Raw genomic sequence first — 14,840 nt, forward strand, 5'->3', positions numbered from 1 at the left:
TCACCCGCCCGTGCGAGCGGCACGGTGTCCCGCAGCCCAAAGTCAATATGAAGACAGAGCACTGGCCGAGGGGGTCACAGTGAGAGGAGGAGCAAAAGCAGAATAGCAAAAGCAGAATAGCAAGGCACGGTGTCCCGCAGCCCAAAGTCAATATGAAGACAGAGCACTGGCCGAGGGGGTCACAGTGAGAGGAGGAGCAAAAGCAGAAGTAAGTGGTTGCCACGAATAGCAAAAATGCTCGTTTCACCTCCATGCTTTCAGTGCCTCTCCATACACTGGTGACCCAAACCAGAGAATATTTCGAAAACTGAATCTAGAGGTTGAAAATAGGGTCACTTGGGAAATGAGAGAGTGAGCATTTGCCTTCTCTTCAAACTGCGGATGACTGAGCTCGCAAGCTTACACACTGCTTGATGTCATGTATGGAAGTAAAAACTAGAGTTGAGTTGCCTTGAGAATAAAGAGAAGATGCACCACTCTAGCCAATCAGATGTCCAGGTCTGGAAAACCAGGAGCTTTACAGTCACTGACCAGAGGGGAATCCAATGGGACTGTTTTAACATGCGCAAGCGGCAGACAGCTGGGGCAAGTAACCCCGAAGCCCCCCTCGGTCTCCAGAGTTGCATAGTTTCATGACCGCATGTGCAATTCCCCCTGCCCCAGGAATGTGCATTCAGGGTCTGCGTGCTGCTGAGTGGAGACCATGGAGAAAGAATCTGTCTCACCCCTCCTGGATCCAAGCTTTTGTTCAGCATCAGCTCAGTCATAAGAATCTCATTCTAAGCAGAGGCCCCTGGTTCTGACACTTTTAGACATCACCAGATGCTATATTAGTCCAACAACAAAGTGCTCCTGAAAGACCAAATTGTGCCCATGTGGCCGAAAGAATACCCTAATTGCATAATGCCTGTGAAAGAATCATCAAAATTCACATGTCCAATTACGAACAGTTTTCCAATTTCGACATGAGACATTCTTGGAAACTGTCACAAGGCAGATGTCTTCAAGAGGATTTATTTTCCCCAAGGCGTAATGTTATAATTGGATATTCTGTTACCAAAGACCAAAGCATGAAATAAATCATAGGCATACATAAGCAACAACAGGATATAAAACCAAAGATACAGCTATAAATTCTCATGATAGAACTTAGAGATTTTATATTAAGTCAAAAACATTAGCGGTGGGAGCTACCTAAGAGACCATCTCCGAGCTGTTCCCAAGACCCCCACCCCCACCCCAAAGACTAGCTACATTGTTACTTCTTGGGAAGTTTGGTAAAGAACACGGATTCCTGGACCTCATTTCCAGAGATGTTGATTTGGTCTAGAATAAGAAACAAAATGCTGTATTTTTCTTTTAACGTATCCAGGTGATTCAAAAAACTCATTAGGGGGAGTGGGGGCGGGGAGGGGGTAGAGCGCAGAATGACTCCTATAAAATGGGTGTTTTTCTGCAGATTTTCTGACTAAATGCCAACGGCTTCATCAGTAAACAAATGTCAATGTTTTAGGCAGTGAGTTATAGGACTATGGGTTGCACACGGCTCTTTGCGTGCAACTAAAAATATGTAGTTACCAATGATCTGGGATAGCAAATTTAGATGTCTCTACTCAGGAAAGTAAAATATGCACATGTCAATAACCTTGAGAATTAAATATTTATGTGCCCGGAGAAGCAAAATATTTAGTGATCAATAATTTATGACATATAGTTTTTACCCATCAGGAAGGAAATGAATAGCTGCATTTACGCTGTTTATGCATCACAGTCGTGGTAAGTTGATAACGTGAGGTTGAACTAAGTGTCTGAAAGGCCAAGGAGTTAAATGAATAAGCACAGTTAAATTCCCTCTTTGGACACCCGCGTATATAAAAATAAATACCGCTAAGACATCGAGACATCCATTCCATCTTCAAATCACATCTCAAATCTATCCATTTCTTTCTCCACTACCTCCCACCCTAATCCAGAGTTTCACTTCTTTAATGGAAACTGTGCCTTGCTTCCACCTTCATGGTACAATCTATTCTCCATGGAGAAGCCATCAGAGATCTTTTTAAAATATTAATCAGGGGGCGCCTGGGTGGCGCAGCCGTTAGGCGTCTGCCTTCGGCTCAGGGCGTGATCCCCGGCGTTGTGGGATCGAGCCCCACATCAGGCTCCTCCGCTATGAGCCTGCTTCTTCCTCTCCCACTCCCCCTGCTTGTGTTCCCTCTCTCGCTGGCTGTCTCTGTCAAATAAATAAAATCTTTAAAAAAATAAAATAAAATAAAATATTAATCAGAACAGAACGAAACCGGAATCAGATCATAGCAACTATGCTTAAAGCCTTCTGATATTTTCCCATTGCACTTAGACTGTATCCAGACCTCTCACCCTGTCTACTGGAGCCCTTTATCACAGGCGTCTGTCTGCCCCTCAAATCTCATCTCCTATGCTCTCCCTTCGCACCCCTGGTGCTCCTGCCACAATAACCTTCTTTCTGACCCTCCCTCCCATCAACTCCTTCCCGCTCTCCTATGCATCAGCTGCTCCCTCGATCTGAAATTAATTTCCTCCACTTTGTACACAGGTTTGTCTCCTCCCATCTTTCAAGTCTCAGACTCAAATGTTATGATCTCATAGAGGTCTCCCCAGTTACTCTGTCTAAAGTCAAAATGCTCATCCCTAGCAGGTAACACCCTATTTACATACTTCATAAGCTCCACAGGGCAGAGCCTGCTGTGTTTCCTGCTATACCCCCAGCACCCAGCCCAGGAATATGCATATAATAAATGTTTCTGAGATGGGGCGCCTGGGTGGCTCAGGCGGTTAAGTGACTGCCTTCAGCTCAGGACAGGATCCCAGGGTCTTGGGATCAGCCCTGCATTAGGCTCCTTGCTCAGCAGGGAGTCTGCTTCTCCCTCTGCCCCTCCCCCTGCTCGTGTTCTCTCTCTCTCTTGCTCCCGCTCTCAAATAAAAATAAAATCTTAAAAAAAAATTTTAAAAATAAATGTTTCTTAGATGTCAGTTGTATAAATAAATGAGGAGCAGACCCTGACAGCAGCAGGGCATACAACTCCAGACATTCTCAATTCTACCAAACCACAAATACGGTAGCAGACAACATCCTCAGAACATGGAACCAGGCGGACTACTTCACACAGATCCAAACTGTAAAGGAGTCCAATGCTCTACCCTTTGATCTACTTAGATCGCTCTCTTCTGCCCAATAACCACTGTTTCTTAAAACACTGCTTCCGCCTCCACTTTCATTATCAGCACGAACAGTCTGCTTCCTTCGGAGAGGTTACTTTTTCACGAATACAGAAGTTTTTAATATTTCAAGACCTCTCCCGCATCTGCGCCATGAACATAACACGAAGCCAGTGAGAGAGGGACGCTGGCGGCCCTTGTCCAGCAGGTCCGGGACGCTCCCGAGCACCCCCTCTCTCAAAGGCCAGGAAGCTCACTCTGCGCCCTAGAACGATCTAGATGGGGTGGACCAAAACGTGAACATAAAATCAGTGAAAACAAAGGGTCTGCGTACTCTCTTCAGTTGAAGTGTTGTCTTGTTTTTTAATTTTGTTTTTAAGATTTTATTTATTTATTTGACAGAGAGAGACAGCCAGTGAGAGAGGGAACACAAGCAGGGGGAGTGGGAGAGGGAGAAGCAGGCTCCTAGCGGAGCAGGGAGCCCGATGCTGAGCTCGATCCCAGGACTCTGGGATCATGACCCAAGCCAAAGGCAGACACTTAACGACTGAGCCACCCAGGCACCCCGTGTTTTTCAATTTTTAAGGGCAAAGAGAACACATCGATGAAAGCTGCGTGGTCTTACTTGGGGTGCCTGTGAGCACCGTGGTTGTCTGCTCTGCAGACGGGAGCTGCCAGCTCGTCCCGGAGGGTTTCCCAGTGTCGGAGATTCTGCCCAGAACTGGATCGGGGCCAACCCAACCATCGGCCCAAGTTGCTGAAGCCACAGTCATGCAATGTGTCCACGCCTCCTCCTGCCAACCAGAGGGAAAGTGCTGGGCTCTGACCCTGCTTACTTCTCTGCTTCCTTCCAGATCTATAACATTAGCCTGAGGAATGCTTTCAGGTTTTCAGCCCTTTTGTTCTTCCTTTAATCTTTATATAACCACGTGCTACCAAAAGAACAGAGACGGTTAAAAAAGAAGAAGGAGGCTAGGTCAGAAACCAAGCCAAGAGGATTCCCCTCCTGCCTGAACAACCCTCAGAACTAAACATTATGAGGCTCACTAAAGCCTTTGTCCTTACACGAAACAACATCTAGAAAATTCAGTTGATTTATCTGTTTATGTGGAGAGACTGAAAATCAAGTAATATTCATATGTAATGTTTTCATGGAAGGAAATGAATACCTTAGCTAGAAGAAATATTGATGTTTTTACATGATCAACACTCTTCCCAAAGGTATCCCGATAAAGCAAAAAAGTCTAGGAATTGCATAATTTATTAATAACTGTTCTTACTGTCCTTGCACTTAACTATCTCATGAGACAAAATATCTTTGTTAGTTAACTTTCTATTTATACCAAATTAATACCTGCATATAGCTTTAAAAGTGAGATAGGCCTTTTATCAGGCCATTAACACCAGGTAGCGGTGTCCTGCCCTACCCTTTTACCCCCTTTCCACATGCAGGAAGTCACCGCTCCCAATTCTTTCAGGTGTCTCTTCTCTACTCACACTTCAAAAACATCCAAATAACATGCTTAACATGCTATTTCTTGATTTTTCACTTTTAGATAATACCTACTGTCTTCCCGCGATGGAAGACGTAGATTGAACTTGCGTAGATCACCCCCACATATTTGTCTTCCCTCCTCATTCATTTTTTTTTTAAGTTTTTATTAAAATTCCGGCTAGTTAGCATACAGCGTTATGTTAGTTTCAGGTGTGCAGTAAAGTGATTCAATACTTCCATACGTCACCCGGTGCTCATCACGACAAGTGCACTCCTTCATGTCTTCCCTCCTCATTCATTTTTTTTTTAAGTTTTTATTAAAATTCCGGCTAGTTAGCATACAGCGTTATGTTAGTTTCAGGTGTGCAGTAAAGCGATTCAATACTTCCATACGTCACCCGGTGCTCATCACAACAAGCGCACTCTTCAACCTGGTCACGTACCTAACCCGTCCCCTCACGCACCTCCCTCTGACTCCTCATCCATTTTTGATTAAGTAGATATCCAGGGCTTTCGTGATTACAGGTATAAATATTATTTACTGCTGAGCCAAACCAGTGTGTTATCGTTACGTTATGTTTTCTTTTATTTCTGAATGTCTGGCCAACTCTTCCCACACCTTCCAAAAGCCCTGTAAAACGCCTCTTAGCCCAATCTGACAACATCCCTGGCAGATTACAAGTCTCAGCACAAGAGATTCTGAGTATGCTGGAAGTAGAGCCCAGGGAGTGAGGGTTTTGCTTGTTTGCTCACCCAGGACCTCAGGGTGAGCTGGGTTCAGAAACCGCTCATCTACAGAAGAAGTAAGGTCATAAACTCTCAAGTTTTAAGAGGATTTGGGTTTGGTTCTCCACCATGCCAGCACGACTTGAAGAAACGTTCTAGAGACGCGAACAAAGCTGACAGGCGTGGGAAGAATGACCCGTACCTTCTATTACATGAACGCTCAAAACAAAACTGTCCCAACTCCCCTTGAAAAAGCCCAAGTGGGAGCGGAGATTTGCCTCTTTCACTTTCCAGCCAATGACCTTGACACCTGAACACTGGGCATTAGTAACACCGAGTGCCTCTGTTCTCATGACGGCTACTCCCTTGCTGTTGACCCTGGCTGCCAGGTCTTACCTAGTTAAAGTCAGAATCAATCATACCCGAGTGACATGATAGAAGTTACAACACAACCGTGCCCAACGTGACCACGCGGACTAGGTGCCGTGCGGGACCAGGCGTGGGACATCCGCGCAGTGTGTCCAGACCTGCAGGCAGCCAGAGTGAATGTTCTTCTTCCCGATTACAAAGTTAGGAAGTAACATGGTATTAAGAAATAGCTAAAACAGCTGAAAGTGATTGCTTCAAGGGACTAGGAAATGAGGACAGATTCTGCTGTTTCTTTGAAATAAGCCTTGCAGCAGAAAGTTTAATTCGGAAAAAAAAAATTGATAAAACATAATTTAAATAAAACAGCGTGTTAATCATAGGGTCTAATGAACACATTCAAAAAGAATACCAGGCACAGCGTGGGTAAGTTATATAAAATCTCAAGACGCAGTGAAGATAAAAATACCAACGTTCTCTGGGGCTCCTGGGTGGCTCAGTTGGTTGAGCAGGACTCCTGGATTCGGCTCAAGTGCTGATCTCAGGCAACCAGAGACTGAGCCCCACCACTGGGCTCTGCCCTCCTGGGGAGTCTGCCGAGGATTCTCTCCCCCTGCCCCTCCCCACCTTCCTATGCGCACATGCGCTCTCTCTCCAAAATAAATGGATAAATCTTAAAATTAAAAATACCAACATTCTCATTTCCTCCCCCATCTCGACATGAGGAGACCAGGCCAGTTTCACTTATTCATTCAACAATGCTCCCTGAAGCCTGCCAGGGGCCAGGCACTGTTCTAGGCTGTGGGATGACAGCAGCAAACAAAACAAAGCTCCTGGTCTTCCTGTACTTAGATTCCAACATGGGGAGACAGCTGATAACTGGCCCCGGATGAGTAAGCAAACTTCGGGAGTGATGGGTGCCATGAAGAGAAAATAAAGCCGGGCCAGGGTTTATGGCACCGGAGAGTGGCGTGGGAAGGGAGCCTGCTTCAGAAAGAAGGTGAGGAAGGAGGCCCGTCTGAGGAAGCATCACTCACAGACCCCAGACTGGTGGGAAGGAACCAGCCAGGGGACCGCATCCCAGGGAGCCTGTCGTGGGGCTCGATCTCACAACCCTGAGATCAAGAACAAGTGACAGGCTCAGAGGCCGGCAAGGCTTCCCCCATGTGTGAGGAGGGGCTACGAGCAGCTCAGGGTAGAGAGACAAGAGCATGGTGAGCCTGGAACCCAGCAGGGCAGAGCCTGCAGTCTCAGAGGCCACAGGAAGGACCTGGAATTCTAGAGGAGACATCTCTGGGGGTCTTTACCCTCTGTAAAGTACCACACAAATAATTATGTAAGTAAAAATAAAATGTCTGTTTAAAATAAGAGGTTTGAGGCGCCTGGGTGACTCAGTCGGTTAAGCGACTGACTCTTGGTTTTTGACTCGGGTCTTGATCTCAGGGTTGTGAGATCGAGCCCCACGACAGGCTCTGCGTTCAGCAGGGTGTCTGCTTGAGATTTTCTCGCTCCCTCTCTTTCTGACTCGCCCCCTGCTTGCACATGCACGCACACACTCTCTCAAATAAAATCTTTAAAAAATAAATAAATAAGAGTTTTGATAACAGCAAAGACATATGTAGACAGGTAGATATAAACACATATACATACATATACACATATCATATATCATATACAATCTATCACCTAGTTATGACGAGCTTCTCTTCATGTTCAACTTCATTACAGGCCACACAGTCCAATTAAGGCCATTTCTTTCCCACCTCCCAAATAAGTCTTAATCTGGCATGCTATTAAGAACAATTACCTACTAATTCAATGCATGGGGCCCAAGAGAAGATCAACCTCTGGAGACAAAAATTACTAAGAACTAACACGTAATGGACGAGATCAGCAGAAATCTCTACCCCCGAGCACGGCTCAGGGAGGTGTCACTCAGGAAGGCCATCTAAGGAAATCAAGGCTGTTAACACATCAGCTGTGATATAATCATGGGAAACCAAACTTGTGTGTTTTCTGTGCTTTTCCGGGGCGTGGCAAGGGGCCTGGCAAACGGGGCCGCTCTGCAGAAACCCTGTATGACTTCGGGTCGGAATAGAACCGACAGGACACATACCAAGATGTGGAGTAATTGTGAGACAGAACCCATACTTGCCCCCACTCGCCGAATTTATGCATGGAATGAAGGAGAACCCATTTTATGATTCTTGGATTCCACAACAAGGTCAAGGATGCAGAAACGGATGAGAGAGAAGAGCGTGTGGGGACACTACTGAAGCATTTCTATGGCGGGCACTCGTGCCCTGCTCCGAACCCCGTTTCCAGGGGGCTGCCTAGAAAACTTCTGAAATATGTAATATGTTCTTGCAACTTAGAGACAGAGGGCAAGTGCCCACCTTACGCCTGAGGAGGCGCCCGAGGACCGTGGGCCAGGGTTGGGCTCCCCTAATCCCTCTGGCTAGGAAAATCCAGACCGTGAGGGGACGTGACCTGCCCATGATCTCAAAGCCAGTCAAGGTAAGAGGTGGGTGATACTTCCCTTGACACATGTGGGGAGCCAGCAGGCAGCTTCAGGGCCTCCTACGAGAGCCCTACAAGGAACAAAGAGACCTCAGCAGAGAGAGGCTGGATGCGTTCTGCAGGATGCCAGGAGCTGGGAAGCCGTCTGACTACGCAGCTTCCTGAGAAGGGAAACTGTGAAAGTCCAACGGGCAAACTCCAAACGCCATGAAAATGCCCCAGAATAGAAAAAGCACCCTTCATCCTCTGCCCGACCCACTCAAGGACACCGGCTCGAACCATCTGCCTGGTTCAGAAGATATGAAGCCGCACAGCCAAGTAAGAAATGCCCTAGCTCCTTAATTCCCCTCCCTCTCCTCACTGCACCTCCAGCAGGCTCCAAAAGGCAGCTGGTGACGGAGGGAGAGGGAGGAAGCAGAGGGTAGACAGCAGGAAGAGCACAAGTGCCTTTCCCAGGGCAGCGGGCTTGCGGCATGAAAAGAGGTCCAAGCTGGTGAACACAACAAATGTTACCCTAGGAGCGTTCCGAGTCCAGATGGGACTCTACTTGGGACTGAACATGCCACTTTCTAAGTTTGAAACTGAACTCGCGACGTGCAGTTAAAGTGCAGGTACAGTGACCATAAAATCGTCCATTGCCTATGAGTGAGCACAAAGGCTGGAGATCTGCCAGAGTTTCCATTTAGGGGACGGTCAAAATTAACCCCCTGAATAGGGTTTTAAAGGGCAGAGAGAAACACGTGAGTTGATCTCCTTCCATAAGTCATGCCTCGTCATCGTCAGGCTTTGAATGAATGAATGAATGAATGAATGAACGAACGAACGAACGAACGAAATGTCTGAAGGGGAATGAGTAAACAAAAGAGTAAACCTTTGCATGAAACCTGGAAGACGGAGAGATGGCTGGTATCAGGGTTCTCTGATGAGCGAGCCTTTCCAAAGGAGAAAGATGCTGGATCTGGTGTACAGGCTCACAGCCCCTGGTGTAGACAGTGCGGTAAAATATGAATAGAATATCAGTTGTAGAATCAGATAATCCGGTTTGGGCACATGATCAGACACTTTGCATCTGTGTGACCTTGGGCAGCTCACTTACATTCTCTGAGCCTGTTTCCCATCGTGATAATAATAGCCAGGCAACTACACACTGTTATGGTGGTTTTAAATAAGAGAATACACGGAGAGTATCTCTTTGGTGCCTGGCAGAGTGGGTACTGATAACGGCAATGACTGTTAGTACACTCTGTTAGGGACTTAGGAAGCCAACAAGGGCTCTCCCTTGTCCCTCAAGACCATTAAAATGTTTCCTGTAATTCTAAGCTCGCCAGGGGCGCCTGGGTGGCTCAGTCGTTAAGCATTTGCCTTCAGCTCAGGGCGTGATCCCGGGGTCCTGGGATCGAGCCCCACATCAGGCTCCTATGCTGGGAGCCTGCTTCTTCCTCTCCCACTCCCCCTGCCTGTGTTCCCTCTCTCACTGGCTGTCTCTCTGTCAAATAAATAAATAAAATCTTTAAAAAAAAAAATTCTAAGCTCACCAAGCAACCTTATGATTCTCATTCCATTTTTCTGGCTAACTTGATCATTGGGTGGAGATACCCCAAATAATGAACAGCAGTACTCCTGTGACCATGAAGATAACACACGAATAAATCGGCTTTTTGGTATAAGCATGAGTCTCCTCTTTGGATCACTATTCGTTATAGCCTGAAGAACACTTGGTGAACTGACGAAAATAACTAGACACTGAGGGATGAGGATTGCACCAGAGGACTGACTCAAACGCCCTAGCCGCAGAGCGGCTCCCCCCCCCATCCCTCTCTTTTTAATTATACGTGATCACACTAAGACACCCAGAAATCACAAAGTGTCCCTTGAAACAAAGAAAGTGTCTACTATGTTTGCGTGAACATGTCAGGCACAGAATGAGCCAGAATGTTGACTTCTGTTGCTTTGCTCATGATACTTCCCTGTCTGGGGCGAGCTACACTCTCCTCTGCTAAAGACCTTCCTTGTAACTCCGGTTCTTGAAGAAGTCTTCCAGAATAATCCGACCCATTTCTGATAATTCCTTTACTCTAAGTCTTCTCCAAGGTTGGAAATATAACTTGGCCTCTATTATCTCACGCTTGCCCATGAGGAGAAAGTTCTGGTTTCTACCACCCACACAGGTAACCGAAGACAAGCCTTTTCACGCTGTGCTTTACTTCCCTCTTCATCAAAAAGAGACAGAATTCCCACCTACGAGGCTGTTTTGAGAAGGCGATGAGATCACATCCAAGGAAAGTGTAGGGGGAACAAGGAGCCTGCCCCAAGGGGAAGGTACTGGAGTTCCCAGCAAGCAGTCAGCACTCAGTCCCGGAGAGCTGGGCTGTAGCCGTCCTTGGAGGACGGCCAACCTGATGTCCTTCCTCTTCTTAACCTCCAGACTTCATCAAGGGGTGCCCATCCCCACATTCCTAAGGAAGTAAAATATTTCAGGAGCTTCCTTGTTTTCATAATCTCCACGTGCCTCTGCTTACTAAAACTTCTATTTAGAAGCTCACCTAAAACAGAAGCAGTTCCCTGCTCTGACTAAGCCCATTCTTGCCAAGGACTGACCTCAACCCCTCCTTCTGGGTAGACATCTTTCAAAAGAACTGTCTAAAAACCCAGAGTTGTGTTTGAAATCACTACAGTGACGGTTTCGAAGACTCCCATAACCGTTGAACTTTGGGTTTAAAAAAAACACTTTATTCACTTGTGACTGCTTTATTTTGGTTTCGGAGATTTGTTAATGGAGCTGAAACCTTGCATTCCTCAAACGGCTCAAACCAGACACAGGACTCACTGTGTTCGTATTAGGTAAACGACTCATATCTAGGAAGAAGAGAAAGAAAGTAGGCTACAAAGGAAACAAGCAAACTCAAAAATATTCTGGTTTACGACAGCTTCGAGGTTACATAATCCTCCGAGTTTCCATTTCACTGAATTAGGTCAGCGTTTGACACCTGCACCATTTTCCCTGCCTTCTCTTTTTCAGTCTCGCTGCAGCACAGTCCCACGTGCGGCTGTGAGGGACCTACCTCATTCGGATCTGTGGAGCCCTCAGACAGAAACGTGTGGTGTCTTCATTCCATTTTGCTCAACAGACCTTCTGACTGAACTGAATCTCTAATTCAGCCGGTTAAAAACCATACATCTTAAGCAATTCCAAAATCCAAATATCCAGATTTAATTATACTCATGAGTGTACATTCAAATACAGTACAGGCAAAAGGAGTGATGGATGCATCAGTGTGAGGGCACGCTGGCTCTCAGTCCCACTCTGCTGCTAACCCCAGTGTAATCCTGGCACGTCCTCACCTTCCAGAGCCTCAGTCTTATCACCTTGAGGAAGAGAAGGTTAGACTCTCTCATCATTTTGAGGTCTCTACGAAGATTTCCTACCATGGATAAGTCGCTAGATATAAGGGGTAGAGGAGGAACAAAGATGAACTGACATTGTGCTGTCATCTAGAACATTCCACTCCATGAAGGAAGAGAGGACCATACAATTCAAAACCAAATGCCTTAGGTCTCTTATTTATCTTCTTTATTCCTCAGGATTGGCATTGTGCCTGGCACACAGTAGAGGCTGCGTCTGATGGGAGGGAATGTGGAATGGTTCACAGGTGTTATATCTGAGCCGGCTTTTAAAAGGCCATTCAACTCTCAGGGGCTCCCTGATACCATTCTCCAATGTGATGCAAAATCTTAAGCCAACATTCCAGGTTCTCCACATTCTGGTCCCAATATATCATTTGATCTCCATCTCCCTCTTACCCAGAACTATGCTATAGCCTTGCCGTACCTCAGATATTACCCATAATTTTCTACTTCTTTGCTCACATTCACGCCGTCCCTCATCCCGAAACATCCTCCAATCTCAACACAATCCAATTCCATTATCCCTCAACATTTCAAATTTCTCCTGTTTTATGAAGGCGGTCTTACAAAGCCTTTCCGGACTCCTCCAATCATATGTTCTCTCTCCCTTCTTTGAAATTCCACAAGATTTATGGACATTGCTCTTATGCAATATATGCCATTTAGAACTGCATTACGGTCGGGTAATGTCTTTGTCTCAAGATTAATAATCTGTGACGTTAGACACTATATTATTCATCCATGTTGCCACACAAATTCTGGGTGTTCAGTAGAGTCTATGACGGGACAAATATAGAAAGGACAATCTAGGACTCAGACGCTGAATAAACAGTGGCAATAGATTAGGACATTTGTGGCTGCTGCCTAAAATGGCGACGACTGCAGTTTGAATTTTGAACCTAGGGTTTAGTTGATAGAATCACAGCGGTTAAGTTTAGAAGACAGGTTGGATTCAGATGACAGAGCCTCAAATACCAGGGTAATAAAAACGGCATATATTTAGCCCTCAGGGGGGGCACTGATGGTTTCAGGAGCTGGAGAGCAAACCTGAGATAGCATTCCAGCTGATGCATCCATCTCCTGGGAATTTGGTTGGAGGTAAGTCCATCCCTGAGAGAAGAATCCAGTCTCAGTGTGCTAATAAAGGAAGTGCATGATCCCGTAGACCTGTGAGTCTGGAAAAGTCACTAAGCTAAACACTGCTGTGTAGGCTTCCTGGCAATCCGATATTTTTGTACCCACCTCAAGTAAAGGAAATAGGCCCACACCAAAGCATCATTACTAAACTCCCAAACCGGTGAAAAAGAGACTATTCTATATTTTTCCAGAGAAGGGAGAGGGGAACAGAACACAAAGGAGAGGGAATCAAAATAGCTTTGGATTCCCCAGCAATAAGACCAGAAGCTGGAAGACAGTGGGAAAATGTCTTTCAAATTCAGAAAGAAAAGCATCTCCAACCTAGAATTCTGTGCTGAGCCAAACCATGAATGAAGGTAAGGGTAAAATGAACACATTTTCACACATATAAAGGCTCTGAAAACTTAGCTTCAGAACACACCGAAACAAAAATATAAACCAAGAAAGAGAAAAATAAGGCATAAAAGAAACAGGAGGGGTGCCTGGGTGGCTCGGTCGGTTAAGCGTCCAACTCTTGACTTCAGCTCAGGTCACGGTCTCGGGGTCATGAGATTGAGCCCTGCATCGGGCTCCCTGCTCAGTGGGGAGTCTGCTTGGGATCCTCTCTCTCTCCCCCCTCAACCTTTCTCCCCATATTCTCTCTGTCCCCTCTCCCCCGCCCCCCACATTCTCTCTCTCTAATAAATAAATCTTAAAAAAAAAAAAAAGAAGAAGAAGAAGAAGACGAAGCAGGGAATCCAATACAAGAGTAAGGCACAGGGAACCCCCAAAACAACGGGGAGCCAGCACAGCATCTGTGTACCCAGCAAAAAGGGCAAGCACTCAAGACTGGAGCAGGTCAGGAATCTCGGGGAGACAGGATGTGTTAACTTTCTGTCTTATCGCTCCAAATTGCTTTCTCTCTCACATGGTTTCCGAGGTCTATCGATTTGACCACTTTTCTCTTGTTGGACATTTAGACGATTTTAAAAACCTTACTTAGGACAAACAATGCTACTTATAAACCATCCGTGTGCATGTGTGAGATTTCGTGAAGCTTCATACCTAGCACTGGAATGATCTGGTATGAATTCATGTTGACTGAATATTGCCAGACCAGTATCCAAAGTGGTCATATCATGGTGGCAGCCTCTTAAACAAAACTTTTTTGTTAAGATTTAATTTATTTACTCGAGAGACAGAGCGAGAGAGAGCGAGCAACCACGAGCAAAGGGGCAGAAGGAGAGGGAGAAGCAGACTCTCTGCTGAGCAGGGAGCCTGACATGGGGCTTGATCCCCGGACTCCGGGATCATGACGGAGCCAAAGGCAGATGCCCAACCAACTGAGCCACCCAGGCACCCCTAAACAAAACTTTTTTTTTAACATTTTTATTTATTTATTTGAGAGAGAGAGAGAGCGAGAAAGAGAAGGAGTGGGGGGTGTGGAGAGAGAAAAGTAGGCTCCCCAATGAGCAGGGAGCTCAACGTGGGGCTCAATCCCAGGACCCCGGGATCATGACCTGAGCCAAAGGCAGCTGCTTAACCGACTGAGCCACGCAGGTGCCCCTAAACAGAACTTTTTAACATGTTACACATGCACATAGATCTCCGGTATTTCCAAATAACATGCTTATATTTTACTTCTTGACTTTTTAGTTTTATACAGTATATATTGATTCTTACTATAGAAGACAAATATTTAATTCTCCCTCACCCCTGCCCACTCCACTCAATTTCTCATCCCCATAGCCTTCCCCAAAAGTTGTATCACTGTAGATAGATTAGTATTCAGTGTTGACATCATTTTGTCGTCTCAGTGAGCCGTGTCATATACTTAGATGACCTCCCCCGTAGCCTGTTTGCCCTGGAGTAGCATCAGATACTGTCAAAGAAATGTCTCACTATTCGAACCAATAGCTACAGCGGCGATGTGATGGCCACGTCTCGCCTACGACAAGAGGAGACCAGACTCTCTTAGTGCTTTCAGGCAGAGACCCCAGACCAATCTCTAAAG

At 46.0% G+C, this 14,840-nt stretch overlaps 1 protein-coding gene across 2 annotated transcripts in view; it reads right to left on the reverse strand.

Moving 5' to 3' along the window:
• The window catches only part of FUT10 (fucosyltransferase 10), a 75,544-nt gene that overhangs the window by 47,345 nt on the left and 13,359 nt on the right, over positions 1–14,840 (reverse strand). The gene's annotated exons all lie outside the window — the stretch shown is intronic.

Source organism: Ursus maritimus, unplaced genomic scaffold, assembly GCF_017311325.1.
Source record: "Ursus maritimus isolate PB19 unplaced genomic scaffold, ASM1731132v1 scaffold_28, whole genome shotgun sequence".
Classification (NCBI taxonomy): domain Eukaryota; kingdom Metazoa; phylum Chordata; class Mammalia; order Carnivora; family Ursidae; genus Ursus; species Ursus maritimus.